We start from the raw sequence: 16,804 nt of genomic DNA on the forward strand, positions 1-16,804 counted from the left end.
AGAATGTAGTGATATTTGGCTCGGATCTTTCCAGATTTGGACCAGTAGTCCCTACATGTTTAAAAGACTTCAAAAAAAAGAGGCACAATCAACTTTTTATTTGATTGAGAACCAAACTTTGCCAATATGTACGACAGTACAGTACCTTGACATCGAAAAAGGTGGGAGTGTTCCACCTATTAGAAGTGGATGGCGAACCAGAGTACTAGTGGGGCTTTGGCAACCCCCAAAGGCTATACTGATATGACTTGGCATAAAGTCGGGAAGAGGATTATTTCGGAGATCGACTCCTCTGTACTCTGTGATGGCACAGTATGTCTACAATGGAGCGGCATATTGGAACGCCTATGAGGATATCTTGCACCTACGTAGAGAATTGAATCCTGCATCTTCACAGTGTTTCTTCACACCCCAGGGACCACCGCCTGAAATGAAGGAGGTGACAGTTGTCACTTGGCAATGGGCGTGGCGAGGACTGGATATTAGACTCCCGTGGCCATCTCCCTTGTTAAACATTCTTCTTCAGCAACGAGCATCAAGTGTCCCTGGTGAGAGCACGAGACAAACAACGGCACCTAAGATCATCTATCTCCGAGATGGGAGAACCACAGGAAGACAACGTGATCACCACGCAACCTCGAAGGATCAACGACAGACCAAGAGAAAGAGAATCTGGCATAGAAATGCCACTACTGCGACAACCTCGAGGGCAGGAGCCGCTGCCACCAGTACCAAGTGAATTCTACTACGAAAATGTTGGAATAAGGCAGCAGCAACAAAGCCGGCCGTGGAAGAAAAAGTGCCTCCAATGTTGGAGTTGGATGGCCAGACTTACAGCATTATTAGTCGGCATTGCTGTACTTCTAGCTATCCTGTACCATTATGGTAGTACGCCCTGGACCTTAACCCATATCAGGGTCCAGTACGCAACAACTAAAACTTTTCAACAGACATGTTGGGGAGTTGAGTCAAGAAACACCTACATGATATGGGACCAGAATTCTACAGACAAATGGGCAAAGATGAAGAACCTAACTCAGCAGATGCAAAAGAAAAAGTGGCTGCAATACTTGAACGACAGTGGGGAATTTCCAACCGTCACTACCAATCACAACCTGACCACCGGAGCGGAGATCCTATAAAACCTACAAGTGAGAGAGAAAGAGATCATCGTGGCAACCATCTTACGGTTAAAACAAAAAGAGCGAAGAGAAGTAGGCTGCACTTGGATAAGACCTGAACCTGGCGAGCCAGCCTGGTATTGCTCATGGGGATGCAGAGTACTACTGGGCTATCGAGCAGGATATTGGGAAAAAGAAGCTGTTTTTCCAGCATTAGCAAGACATGATGTTTGCAGAATGATAATGCCTACTTGGAAACATTGGGGAAATTACAACCTCACCTGTGATAACACCCGCAGCAGAGTGCCGAAAGTGGATACTACATCTACAATAATCCCTTCGTTGAACAACGTTACCGACATGGGAGCAGGAATATCATATTCCAAACCAACCGTCATCTCACCAGTAGGATTGGTGGGATCCACAAAGATATCACCAACACAGAGAGGAACTAAATTACTCCCCGCATCGCCAACACAAGATACACAGCGAGTATTAGAACCAAAAGTTAAAAGTATCAATAATGTGATTAAAAAGAGATGGAAGGAGATTAATGATTATTGTGTAAAAGAAAAAGTAGCAAAATTAGATAGATGTTATTGGAATCGACCTATTGGATGTAAATCTCAAAATTACATGGTGCTTACACCAGTTATTGATTTGATAGACAGGATTACTTGGAAACAAATACAAGAGGCAAAACATGATGAATGGCTTAATGACACCTTTCCGTGGGTCTGGAGCGTTCCACTGATACATTTTGAGGGGAATTTTCCAAAGGGAAATATGTGGACTGGGCAGAGTTTGCAAGGTCCACATAAAGCAAAATTCTATGTGCAAAAACTACCAAAACCTGATGAGCTAAGGTCAGTACCTCGGGATGATTTTAGCAAAATTGATCAATGCGTGGTGCATAAAATCTATGTAAGTTTACATGAGACAGAATACCATAGTAGTTTGGCTGAAGGTTCTGGTAAATCCCCCCGATGTCCCATAGACCAAATTAAGACAGAGAATTGGCTAAGATGAGTATATAACTGTACAAAGTTGTTACAGATTCCAACCATTAAGGGGACCCTTCAAGCATGGCAGGAAGGACTTAAGCGTAGTGAGGACGTTACCTGGTGGTGAATGGAGAAATTTGAAATTGAAGATTGGGTATTCCCCTGTTTAGATCAAAGTAATAATTATTGGGTTAAATATCAATACATTGCCACGGTCTACTCCAGAGATAGAGCTACTTGGTCTAGTCTACTCTGGAGACCAAATCCTTATGTTACGCCACGGCCATGGAAAATGATTTGTAATAAGCTTAATACTACATGCACAATAAGCCTTGTAGAAAAGTTCCTAGCTGGGAGGAATATTGTGATGCTTACTATGACGGCGAGTATGACACTTATGGCCATCAAACAGTTTGGGAGAAGAACGGTGCTAACGAATGGATAAGAGCTTTCCCACCTAACGTTGGATGTGCCAAGGCTGTCCTGGGACATGGAATGTCGAAAAGGAGGCAGATCCTAGGCCACATAATGCCATTTGTTGGAGATGCTGTGATAATGCTTGAAGAAGGATATGCTTTCAAGAAAAGTCTGTGTGAAGGACAAGAAATTGTCGGTTACGAATGGTTGGGACCCAATCGGATTTACAATAATGGTACATGTGAATCGCCTGCAGAACATTGGATAAGCTGTGGAAAAGGAAGAAGTTGGCATGAATGTTCTTGGTGGGAAAGAACGCAAATAATCGCTGGAGGAATTGTCACCACTTTCGCTGCAGAGACCGGAGAAGTCATTAAAGAAGGTCTCGAAGTAGTGACTGGTTGGATTGGACATTTGTTTGGATATCTTTGGCCCTATCTGTTAATCATAATAGGACTTATTATTGCTGCAGTAATTGGATATGTTTTGATAAAATGAAGTTTCGCAGGAAATGAAATGGAGCCCCTCCTCCGTTAGGGGAGGAGCTATGGAGCCTACAAAGCTCGACGCCGAGACACGCCCTGTTCATTCTGCCTTGGGGGAGCGAAGGAAGAAGAAGCATCTACATAACAGCACACCAACTTAAGGAGATAAGTAAAGAGAATAAGAGAGCACAATGTCCAACAATACTGGCAGCATAAATGACACCATCTTCAAAGTGAGTAGAGTGGAGTTTATTGCACTACTGTTAATATGGCTGCTATACTGCTGTGTCGGCCGTTGGGACTTACGACAACCACTGCGAATAGTAACGCTACTACATGGATGTGTCAGATTGGCGATCATCAATCTGCACTACGGTCAGAGTGACTTAGGGTTGTCTTTATTCATTACTCACGTCCTCGGTCGCTTTAATCTCCAGTTTGACTGTTGGGGAATATGGCAGTACACATCGATCACAATTTGGATGGTGATAGATATGACAGCAATCTTTTACGCCCCGGCAGTGATAGCTGACATTGTGTGTGAAGCTGTGATGGCCCTGACCCTATTGGCGTACATAGCTACGTTAACTGGAGCCGTACAACGCAAGAAACCCTGGCTCTACAAACTTGGACTTATCATAATTTGGGCCTTAGGATGGGGAATATTATCATCCTTATACTGGCTGTCCATGGTTAGTCAACTACTCCTGCTGTTATGGTTTACGACCTATGATGCTTGCTTCCCGCGTACAGCTTCTTCAGCTACTGCGGGAATGGTAACGTCATCACCATCCCACTCTCCTACGGTGATCATGAGGCAGCTCTGGCATGCATCTGAATAATCCCAATGAACTCTTTTGCTTGCTTGCAATATAATAATTAAAAGACTAATGTTTCCTCTTACACTATAGGGGGATATAAGATGTATTCATTGTCAAGCCACCCTGGAACAAGCGATCTACTTCTGGGAGGTAACACCGACTCTGTGGTGCCCGACGTGTTATAGCAACAACTTCGCTGTTCAAGTGGCACGAGGAATAATGGGACGGAAGGATACATCTTTTCTGCCCCAGGTACCAACAGCAACATACCTGAAAATTGAGGCTGAGGCAACCGTGATTTGGCATTCTCTTTTGGTTGATCAAATATGAGCTGACACTATAGTGTCCTCAGAAGGATATACGTATTGCCCCGTGTTTTCCAAAATGTGGATGTACCCTACGGGAATAAGATTCTCCACAGCTCATCTTGCCGATGGCCGGATCGTGGCCATTGGTCCTTCATTACCACCAGCTCCACGTTCATCTCCACAGCACACTGTGGAGGTTGGAGTGCAGACCGAGGATATGAACTGGTGTTTGGAGGCCCTCACGCAGGTGTTCCTGGACAAACACCTTCAACAGCCCGAGCCTGAGGATATTCACGCTGAAGCTTCACCTCAACCGAAGGATACATCACCACGACCATCTACACCAGTTGCACAGTGTTATACACCCGTCACCCCCACTTCACCCTGTGCACCATCGTTCCCTGACGGATTATCATCTCAGGAATATGAGGCGACTCCATCTCCATCGGAATTACCATCACAAGCATCGCTATTGGAGGAGCAGCCTTCTGACGGTGACAGCAATCTACAGATGGGCAGAGAGGAGTACGTGGTGCTGGATGAGTGTCGTTCAACTCCAGCTCCTCCTGTTCTGTCACCGATGGTGGATGAGAAAGAAGTGCTCACCCTTCACCCTGTCGACGACGACGGGGATGTTTTTATGGAAGTATAAAGAGAGCATCAAAGCTTCAAGTCATGGAGGGGGTGTCAAGAAAGATGACTTTAAGCTTGCTTTCAGCTTGTTTTCATCTTGGAATATAATACGTGCCATGGGATTAATACACACGTTGTTGGAATAAACTGAACAGTGTTTGGTACTTTCCTGGAGTAAGTGAGGTCATACCGGACTTTTCCATTACAGATGGGGAGGCCCATGGAATGAACTCAGTGGTGAAGACGATGGAATATGTCTAAGATGATTCTAAAATGACAAAGTATGATCAAATGAAGTATTGTGTTAAAAGTAATATCTAAGAATGATACCAACATAAGTATGATTAAAATGAACTATTAATGTAATAAAAGTAAGAGTTGATTAGAAAAAATATGTTACAAATAAGTAAAATGAATGATTATATGAGTTGTTTTTCATAAAGGGTGCAGTTAGAGAGAAAGAGGAACAAGGAAGTTAGTGATGTCGCAAGCGAGGCCAGAAGAGCTGATGATAAAAACAACTGAAAATGATTAAGATGTGATAAGAATATGAAATGAATAATAAGGAATGAAAATGTTTGTATATGATCATATGAATTGTTTTTTATGTGAAAGAAGGTTGTAATGAAATGATTGAATATGATTGATGTGATTCTAAAGACATGATTTAAAAAGAATGAATTCTCAGAAAAGCTGACGTGTTAACAGAAAAGAGGAACTTGACCAAGTTACTGGCAGCCGAGACATAAGTTACGAGAAATAAGTTCCGCAGATGGCTTCCAGTAAGGGAAGGAGTAGGGAGGAGGTTTTGAGTCACCATCATCCCCATGGTAACCAAGATCAACTCAACAACAACAAGAGTTTTCATATAAAAACTGTACAACAACAGGAAACGGGGTTATTCTTCCAGGGAGAGGTGCTGTTGTCACTTCTCCCCTGCTACGAGGATATCACAAGACTTGACCATCTTGTGAGCTGCAATTGGAATCGTGGAGTGAGAGGATTGGAGACATAAGAGATCATTTGAGAGAGTTTTCAGCTCCCACTCAGGCCGTCCAGTCATGGAGTAGCAGAGCATTGGAGAATAATCACTGGTCTTAAGTCTGAGTGGGGAAGTTTCAACGTTTTCTCTCTCAAGGAATATCACATCGTACCAGAATGGATTAGATCAACTTTTGGTTGATTGAAGAAGGAATAAACTCTTATGTGGATTTATTTCCTGAAGGAACTCTTATGTGGACTTATTTCCTGAAGGATTACAACATCACACAAGGATCGTGGTCAGCTAACAACTAATAGCTGATGAAGAGGAAATCAAGTTCATCGAACTGGGGATTTTAACATCAAAAAACCTCCTTCCCTCACTTCTAAAAAATTGTTAAGAAGTTAATCCAGTCCAGTCAGAGTAAGATCAGACAGCATTATTGAATCAAAAACAAAAATCTCTACCAATTATTATTCTGATTATATTTGAATTACTGTTGTGAAATTATCATCATATAACCGATTTTGATTATGTTGTCAGCACTTGCAAAACCTGCAATAAATTTCCAAGCATGCAGTTAAAGTGTTAAGGCTCGGACATTGGATTTATTGATTCTTCTTAAGGTGTAAAAGTTAAAGTTTTTTGGGTGTATAACATCAAAAAGTGCTCTGAAAGGTTAGTCTGGTTTTTAATGAAATTAACGCATCCTGGGGACTCGCTGTACGAGTCACTAAATTTAAAATCTAGCAACATTCCAAGAGCCCTGATCCATAAGAGGAGAGCTGCCGTTAACGGGCGTGGCCGGCTCGTATCCTGGTTCCAGAGAAGGCTATTCGACCGGGGTGCGAGATCAGCGTCAGCGGGGTGGACGTCTGGATGGAGGCAGTGAGCGGCTAGACGAATCTCCTCGCCACCAGCTTGAACAGCCTTTGTGCAGCACCTGCCGGGTAATACCCGTGGAGACACGAAGGTCGGACCCCAGAGACGGAGAGCTGGTTTTATAACGGGATCTGACAATATTGGTAGCCTAACTCCCATTGAGGTACCTGCTCTGCACTTCCATACATAAATAAATACAACTGCACAAATATGAAATGAATCACACAGATCAGTTAAGACTTCACGTTACAAAAGCAACATCAAGTATATTACAAACCATCAAATGTTCAGGTAGGAATGTAAACATAAGTACAGGTGTATGACATTGTTGCAGTCAAGTCCCTGCAAGTACTGAGCAAAGTCGGAGCCAGACCAGATCCCTGACCAACACTAGGATTCACTGTCAAACAACGTCTTGGGGACTCTGTGAATTCTCAACACACCTAGTTTTGGGCTTTATGTGCAATTAGAGAAGGGAGAAATGGACAATGTGCAGCCGAAGCTTGGCCAATACCGGTATAAAGGTGGGTTTGTGACCAAAGAATTCCTGATTCCTGATTTGAATTCCCCATCAGACCAGAAAAGTAATTAAAATCACTTGGGTAAGATATGTGATACCCAACTTGTTCCCAGTGCAAGTTCAAACTTCCATTTCAGCATCTTGCATGACAGCAAGCCAGCATCAGTGTGTGTTTCTGTGTGAATGGGCTAATGCAATGCATAAAGTGAAATTCTAAATGTTTTGTTCATAACAACTGCATAAATGACCTGAAGACCTAAGTACAAGAATAACTGACTAATCTTAGAAAACTTATTCCATGATTGTGATGGCAAATTTCCTACAGAGGGGGTTGTTTGTGAATTTGATGCCAAGTTTTAATCTTCCAGTTTAGTAACTTCTTTTGGTTTCTCTCATGTATGCATCCACATGTTGATTTGACACAACTTTTATGCTGAATACCTCTTCCTAAAGCAACTGCAGAAGTACAAGGAGAATGGGGCATGGGTGACTTTGAACCAGAAACCTACTTATTGGGGGGAAAGTGTACTATGAGCGCCACTGTGCTGCTCTCTGAATTAATCCACCCAAAATACCCAATTAATCCCAGTCTTTCCAGTACAGATCTAACGTCTTGTAAGTGCCATAAACTGGAGGTAACACAAAGTTGTGCAAAGGAAAACACCGACTCTGGACCATTAGTTGTGTTGGAAGCGGAGGAGGACTGGAGCCCCTCCTTGTGGCTGCTAAAATATTCATCAGACTCCCTGAGAGCGTGTCTGCTAATAGTTACACATGGAGCAGGAGAAAGGAGAGAGAAGGAGGTGGAGAGGAGAGGGGGTGGGAAGGAGGGAGGGAGGCAAGAGGAGGAGAAATTGGGGAGATGAGCGATGCTCCCTGTGAGCATGTCGGCTAATAGTCAAACATGGAGCGCTCGAAGGGAGTGGGAGAAAAAACAAGCGAAAGAAATGGAAGTGAGACGAGGGGTTGTTTAAATAGTCTGCTTGAAACCACAGGGGGATGGAGAGAGCAAAAGGAAAAGTGAAGAAGAAGAAGGAGAGAGCAGGAAAGCGATGGCGAAAGAGAGATAAAGATTGAGAGGGAGTAATCACTTCTTTTCCTCCTCCCCTGCCATCACTCGCCCCTCTGAGCTGTGTACCAGATTGATTAAAAGCCCCTCTTGTAATTGTCAGATCTTGTGTAGGGGGGGGGGGGGGGGGGGGTCATCACTGCAAGCAGGGTAAACGAGAAACCCAATTTCAATCACGTCAAACAGCGTAACAGTAGTCACTTCAATAGCCACCACTCCATATCAATCAGAAGTCCCGCTCAAACAACAAAATACTGTTTGTATTGTTTTTTTCTTAACAAACAGCAGCTGAAGTAGTCCGGCTCAATTCCTGCACCCCACTGAAAGGAATTTATATATATATATATATATATATATATATATATATATATATATATATATACACACACACACACACACGTGCATAAAACGTGCGCACGCAGTCGTTTCTGTAGTCATTAAAATGAGAAACGGCCGATGGTGTGGGAGCTGTTGAAATACCATTAAGAAATGGAGATAAATGCAGCGCATCCCTGCCTGCTATGGCAACCTCACTACACTAAATCAGACAGTGACGAATATTACCAAGACCAGGCTGGATAATGCTCCATGCAAACGCGGCCGAAGGCGTGCGCGTACACATGACAACACACACAACACAAAAATCCACGAGTACTTACGGCCACATTTATTCTCACACAAACAGAGCGCACGATGTGCCAGGCCTCCTCTTACCAAAAAAAAAAAAAGGGAAAAAAAAGAAATCATTCTGTAGATTAAGGAGTAATTATCCTCATTAAATGTTTCCTGATCATCTGTTATGATATATGGATGATTATTATGTTGAGAGGTGATTAACTACAAAGTAAACCAGAGCAGATTGATATTATGTGGATGGAAGGAAAAAATTAAAGATTAACTAAACTTTGATTGAATCAATTAAGGACTAATTGCAAGTGAGATGAAACTTGCTGTCATTTAATTACATTTTTTTAAAAACATGCTGAAAAAGTAAGCCCCTCCAGCTGTTCCCTTGTTTTTTGTTGTTGTTGTTGTTGTTGTTGTTTTCTCCTAGTCAGGGTCACCACAGCAGATCCGAGGTGGATCAACATGTTGAATTGGCACGTTTTACGCCGGATGCCCTTCCTGACGCAACTCCACATTACACTGAGAGATGTGGCAGGGGTGGGCTTTGAAACGGGAACCTTCTGTACAAACCACTTGCCCACCAAGCCTGCTGTTTAAAACACATGCTGGATGTGTAGAAAAGCCACCTGTAGCACGCCGCCCCCATGGGCCCCAAAAAGGGGAGAAAAAGGCTCTCAAATGAAGCAGTGCAAAGAAAATTTGCCAGACTTCTTGTCAATCATTATATTAAGCATGGTGGCATTTAGAAAACAAAGACTGCAATATGAAAAATGAAACTGTGGCATTATTCTGAAAAAAGTCACAGTGGTTATTGTTTTTATGTCCAATTTATATCTAATAAATAGCTTTACACTCTGGGACAAAGAGAGGCATGCAAAAATTTGGACATAGGCATATTTTAAGAACATTCAATTTAAAAACAAAAAAATAATACCTTCCACATATTTAAAAATATTTAAAATCATTCTCTTTAATCTTACAGTGAAAACAATATAGACACATACACACACACACACACACACACACACACACACACACACACACACACACACACACACAGACACATACATATATATATATACGAGGTCTATTAGAAAACTAACCGGCAGTTTTATAAAAAAAAAAAAAAACTATATGGATTTGAATCACGTGCGATTACACAAGACATGCTTGAACCCTCGTGCACATGCGTGAGTTTTTTCACGTGTGTCGGTGACGTCATCCGCCTGTGGGCAGGCTTTGAGTGAGCACTGGTCCAGCTCTCTCGGCTGAAATCCTTTGTCTGAGACGCTGCTGGAGACGGCGCGCGTTGCTTTATCAAAATGTTTTCTGGACCTGTGAGGGATATCCGAGTGGACACTATTCGAGAAATTCAGCTGGTTCTCAGTGAAAAGTTTAACGGCTGATGAGAGATTGTGGTGTTTCTTTCGCTTTAAGGACAGCTCACAAAGCGGATCGGCGCGGCGCGGTCGGAGGTGGCGTCCGTCTGGCTGTTTCGAGCTGAAAACTTCCACATTTCAGGCTCTGTTCACCTAGGTCGTTGTCAGAGAACAGAGAAGTTTCAGAAGAAGTCGGCATGAGGAGTTTATGCGGACATTCCACTGTTAAAGGAGATTTTGTAATGAAAGAACGTGAGGGCAAATTCGCCGAGTCGGTTCCGTGACGACGACGCAAATCCATCTGCGCCGCGACAGGAAAAACACCTCCGTGTTGAAAACCATTTGTAAAATTCAGGCGGCTTTTGATGGTTTTCAACAAGTGAGTATCTGAGAAATTGTTTAACAGCTGGGTATGTTCCAACTTGTCCCTTAAGGTTTCCAATGGAGGTGTTTTTCCTGTCGCGACCCCCCGCGGTCGGGTCCGGCCCGACATGCGAATCTGCCCGCACGTTCTTTTATTACAAAATCTCCTTTAACAGTGGAATGTCCGCATAAACTCCTCATGCCGACCTCTTCTGAAACTTCTCTGTTCTCTGACAACGACCTGGGTGAACAGAGTCTGAAATGTGGAAGCTTTCAGCTTGAAACAGCGAGACGACGCCGCCTCGGAGCGCAGATCGCCGTCAGGCGCCGTGGGCCATCCTTAAAGCGACACTTACAGACCAAAATCTCTCATCAGCCGTTAAAATTTTTACCGAAAACCAGCTGAATTTATCGAATGGTGTCCACTCAGTTGTGCCTTACAGTTTTTGAAAAAAATTTTGATCAAACAAAGCAGCAGTCTCTGAGCCATTCCTAAACAATGAAAAAATTGACGAGAGGGTGAGCCACTCCTCACTCAAAGACTGCCCACAGGCGAATGACGTAACCGACAGGCGTGAAAAAACTCTCGCATGCCCACGAGGGTTCAAGCATGTCTGATGTAATCACACGTGATTCAAATCCATATGGTTTTTGAAAAAAATAATAAGGTCGGATACTTTTCTAACAGACTTTGTATATTATATATATATATATATATATATATATATATATATATATATATATACACACACACACACACACACACACAAACACATCGGGCAGCACGGTGACTTAGCAGTTAGCACCGTTGCCTCAGAGCAAGAAAGTCGTGGGATTGCATCCCAGCCGGGGCCTTTCTGCATGGAGTTTGTAGGCTCTTCACGTGTCTGCTTGGGTTCTCGCCGGGTGCTCCGGCTTCCTCCCACATCCAAAGACATGCAGGGTAGGTGAACTGGAAACTTTAAACAGTCCCTAGGTGTGCATGCGTGTGTGAATGTGTTTGTCTGTCTGTCTATACGTGACGCTGCAACAGACTGGTGTCCCGTCCCGGGTGCACTCCGCCTATGACTCCCGGGATAGGCTCCAGCAACCCCCGTGACCCTTAATGGGAGTAAGCAGGTATAGAAAATGCATGGAGGGATATAAAATCCTCCTGGGGGAGTGTGGTATGTGTCTTCCTCAAGCTCAGGTCCTCTTTCAGAGGCCTGGGAGTTTGAGGGTTCAGTGCCGTATCTTATCTGTTCCTAGGACTGCACTCTTCTGGGCAGAGACTTCTGATGCTGTGCCTGAATTCTGCTGGAGCCACTCTTACAATTTGGGGGTTATGACTCTGGGACCACTTTGGGCTTTACCTTTCACATCTGCTCTATTTGCTCCTTCGGCCCTTGGTACTTTTTGATTTTCTCATACTCCTTCTTTCTGATGTTGCTGTCAGGTGGGACTGCACCTCCTTTTCCTTATCATCGTTTGTCTTCAGCTGTCTGAGGCATTCTTGTAGCAGCTGATCTCAGGGGGCCATCTTTCTGATGTATTCATGTATGATCCTCATCTCATCCTGGATTGTGGTTCTGGCACTCACAAATACTCGTCCTCCTTCTTTACATTGCTCATAGAGCCTTAGGATGCTGGACTATGGGTAGAAACTCGGTACATTGTGAGGTGTTTTCGTGTCTTGACATCAGTGGCATCTATGGCTAACTGTGGCAGAGGTGAAGATGTTGCGATTTTCTTTGGGAGTGATGAGGATGAACAGAATTAGGGATGAACATATCAGTGGGACAGCACAGATAGGATGAATTGGAGACAAAGTCAGAGAGGTGAGACTGGGATGGTTTGGACATGTGCAGGGGGAGGATTCAGGGTATGCAGGGAGAAAAATGCTGAGGATGGAGCCACCATGCAGGAGGAAAAGAGGGAGGCCAAAGAGGAGGCTTATGGATGTGCTGAGGGAGGACATGCAGGCTTTATGACTAGTTGTGGTTTTTGACTTCATTTAAACTTCATCCAAGAGTCACCATTGTCTGTTGCTCTTTTATGATACCACTGCCAGATTTTGACCAATGACGTAAACCTCACATGAGGGTAAGCTTTTTGAAACCTCAATGCTTTCAAAAACAGGTTCAATAAAGTACCAGATACTGGTGCAGTCAGGTCCCACTTAGAGAAGCTCAATCTGTCAACAGGCCCAGTAGCCTAAAATATAGAAAAAAGAGGATACGTTTAGTTAAATTAAGTTAAATGTGGGCTGGGCTAAAAGCTCTAGACCGGTGACCCGGGAGAAGGCACTATAATTCTCAGCTCAGAGTGGCCTGGTATAGGTTTGGCAGCAGTGTGCAACTTGGCAATGAATTTTCATACCGAGCACAAATGCATTCATTCACTTGCCTGATATGTTGTGGAAGACATGATGATGGGCCAGTTACATAGATTTCACCCAAAACTAGTGCAAACTAACCACTTTTTATGCAGCCAAGTCCAGGTTTGTGAAAGACACATGGACAGCCAGCAATTTACTGTACTTCAAAAAATGGTATTTTATTAAGTTAATCATCAAATATGCAGTATGATTCTCCTGCGGAAAAAACACAAACGTCATGTGCATTGTTTAGAAGTGTATTATTCAATGTTTTCACATGGTTTAGTTTTACAAAATCCAAACAAAAAATCACAAAATGCTAGTAAAACTCGCATATAATGGATTCAGGTGGACCAGCAAATTTTGTCCGTTATAATCGAAATCCGCTATATGCATTAAAACGAACAAAATCCCTTATATGTATAAAATGGACAAAATCTGCTATACATATATATATGCAACGGATTAGTTGCAGCCATAGGCACCGTACGATCTATGGAGAATCCTCAGTTCCAATTAGGCTTACGTATTTCCTTGATTAAATGCCTGACCTTAAATCGGGACCAGTGGTGTAGTCTACGTGATATGCAGGTACACCCACTACAAATTTCCCTGTGATACATAACATACCGTGTAATTAAAATGAGCGGTCAGCGCTCACTCGCAGTAAGCTCTATTTTTTTCTTCCTGTTCTTTCAAAGATGGCCAGCAACCAGTGGCCACTACTGCAGTGTGCACTGTGTTTGTGTGTGTGTTTGTCTCACTCACTGCTTGTCCTGTTTTGATTGGGTCGCAGTAGAAAGTGGGAGGGGGGGAGCAATACAGCAAGTGAAGACCAAGCCACACACGAAGGAGAGCGATGAGAAGCATGGCAAGTCTGTGATTTAGAATTCCGAAAATGAAACGAAATCAAGCCACACTTTTTGACTGTTTTCAAAAGCATCCTTCTGCTTCGGAGGCCACCGATAAAGTTTCCGTATCGAGCGAAGAAGATCGAGCCTGACGCTGCCAGCATTTCTGGTAAGTGGGCAACGAATGCTAGCTGGTTTGCTTTGTTAGTAGCTGCTAACTATTGCTAACTGCTGCTAATGCCAAGATATTTAAACTGGAAGAAACAAACACATCGCAGAGCAGCAAGAAGAAACACGTTCAATATTACTTCTGTCTCTTAACATGTTGTATGTTCCACTTTTGAGATTAATTTAATCACTATACATAAGGGCAAACAGGGCAAACAGATTTTTTGAAATCCTCATTTAGTCCTGGTGTAACTGTTGAAATGGTTGAAATATTAATATAGTGCCAGTATATAGTGATAGTAACTCCGAAGCCACACAATGGCATCAACGTGCACATGACCCTTTTAAAGTTCTGCATCGCGTCTTATTGCAACTTGCCGTACGAACAGTGGCCTTTTCTGGATTAACTTGTTCCTCAATGAGCACCACTTCTTTATACAATCATCAACCTCCAACACAATGGTACGATACGTACAATTTCTTTCCATGAATTGCGGGTCATTTTGAGTGCCTTTTTCTGACTCCTTGTTGTAAACTTGGTCATATTTGTGGACTTTTCTCTCATATGTATTTGATCCATGATCGATATGTGATCAATAACCTGGTCTTGTTAGGAGAGACGGCATCCATCCCACTTTAGATGGAGCAGTTCTCATTTCTAGAAATCTGGCCAATTTTCTTGGATCCTCCAAACTGTGACTGTCCAGCGTTGGGACCAGGAGGCAGAGCTGTGGTCTTATACACCTCTCTGCAGCTTCTCTCCCCCTGCCATCCCCTCATTACCCCATCCCCGTAGAGACGGTGCCTGCTCCCAGACCACCAATAACCAGCAAAAATCTATTTAAGCATAAAAATTCAAAAAGAAAAAATAATATAGCACCTTCAATTGCACCACAGACTAAAACAGTTAAATGTGGTCTATTAAACATTAGGTCTCTCTCTTCTAAGTCCCTGTTGGTAAATGATATAATAATTGATCAACGTATTGATTTATTCTGCCTAACAGAAACCTGGTTACAGCAGGATGAATATGTTAGTTTAAATGAGTCAACACCCCCGAGTCACACTAACTGTCAGAATGCTCGTAGCACGGGCCGTGGCGGAGGATTAGCAGCAATCTTCCATTCCAGCTTATTAATTAATCAAAAACCTAGACAGAGCTTTAATTCATTTGAAAGCTTGTCTCTTAGTCTTGTCCATCCAAATTGGAAGTCCCAAAAACCAGTTTTATTTGTTATTATCTATCGTCCACCTGGTCGTTACTGTGAGTTTCTCTGTGAATTGTCAGACCTTTTGTCTGACTTAGTGCTTAGCTCAGATAAGATAATTATAGTGGGCGATTTTAACATCCACACAGATGCTGAGAATGACAGCCTCAACACTGCATTTAATCTATTATTAGACTCTATCGGCTTTGCTCAAAAAGTAAATGAGTCCACCCACCACTTTAATCATATCTTAGATCTTGTTCTGACTTATGGTATGGAAATAGAAGACTTAACAGTATTCCCTGAAAACTCCCTTCTGTCTGATCATTTTTTAATAACATTTACATTTACCCTGATGGACTACCCTGCAGTGGGGAATAAGTTTCATTACACTAGAAGTCTTTCAGAAAGCGCTGTAACTAGGTTTAAGGATATGATTCCTTCTTTATGTTCTCTAATGTCATATACCAACACAGAGCAGAGTAGCTACCTAAACTCTGTAAGGGAGTTAGAGTATCTCGTCAATAGTTTTACATCCTCTTTGAAGACAACTTTGGATGCTGTAGCTCCTCTGAAAAAGAGAGCTTTAAATCAGAAGTGTCTGACTCCGTGGTATAACTCACAAACTCGTAGCTTAAAGCAGATAACCCGTAAGTTGGAGAGGAAATGGCGTCTCACTAACTTAGAAGATCTTCACTTAGCCTGGAAAAAGAGTTTGTTGCTCTATAAAAAAGCCCTCCGTAAAGCTAGGACATCTTTCTACTCATCACTAATTGAAGAAAATAAGAATAACCTTAGGTTTCTTTTCAGCACTGTAGCTAGGCTGACAAAGAGTCAGAGCTCTATTGAGCTGAGTATTCCATTAACTTTAACTAGTAATGACTTCATGACTTTCTTTGCTAACAAAATTTTGACTATTAGAGAAAAAATTACTCATAACCATCCCAAAGATGTATCGTTATCTTTGGCTGCTTTCAGTGATGCCGGTATTTGGTTAGACTCTTTCTCTCCGGTTGTTCTGTCTGAGTTATTTTCATTGGTTGCTTCGTCCAAACCATCGGCATGTTTATTGGACCCCATTCCTGCCAGGCTGCTCAAGGAAGTCCTACCATTATTTAATGCTTCAATCTTAAATATGATCAATCTATCTTTGTTAGTTGGTTATGTACCACAGGCCTTTAAGGTGGCAGTAATTAAACCATTACTTAAAAAGCCATCACTTGATCCAGCTATCTTAGCTAATTATAGGCCAATTTCCAACCTTCCTTTTCTCTCAAAGATTCTTGAGAGGGTAGTTGTAAAACAGTTAACTGATCACCTGCAGAGGAATGGTCTATTTGAAGAGTTTCAGTCAGGTTTTAGAATTCATCATAGTACAGAAACAGCATTAGTGAAGGTTACAAATGATCTTCTTATGGCTTCGGACAGTGGACTTATCTCTGTGCTTGTTCTGTTGGACCTCAGTGCTGCTTTTGATACTGTTGACCATAAAATTTTATTACAGAGATTAGAGCATGTCATAGGTATTAAAGGCACTGCGCTGCGGTGGTTTGAATCATATTTGTCTAATAGATTACAGTTTGTTCATGTAAATGGGGAATCTTCTTCAC

General features: G+C 42.6%; 1 protein-coding gene across 2 annotated transcripts in view; it reads right to left on the minus strand.

The window, feature by feature from the left end:
* wwox (WW domain containing oxidoreductase) overlaps positions 1–16,804 on the minus strand; it is a 404,999-nt gene that overhangs the window by 201,376 nt on the left and 186,819 nt on the right. The window lies entirely within an intron of this gene.

This window comes from Thalassophryne amazonica, chromosome 8 (genome assembly GCF_902500255.1).
Source record: "Thalassophryne amazonica chromosome 8, fThaAma1.1, whole genome shotgun sequence".
Lineage (NCBI taxonomy): Eukaryota > Metazoa > Chordata > Actinopteri > Batrachoidiformes > Batrachoididae > Thalassophryne > Thalassophryne amazonica.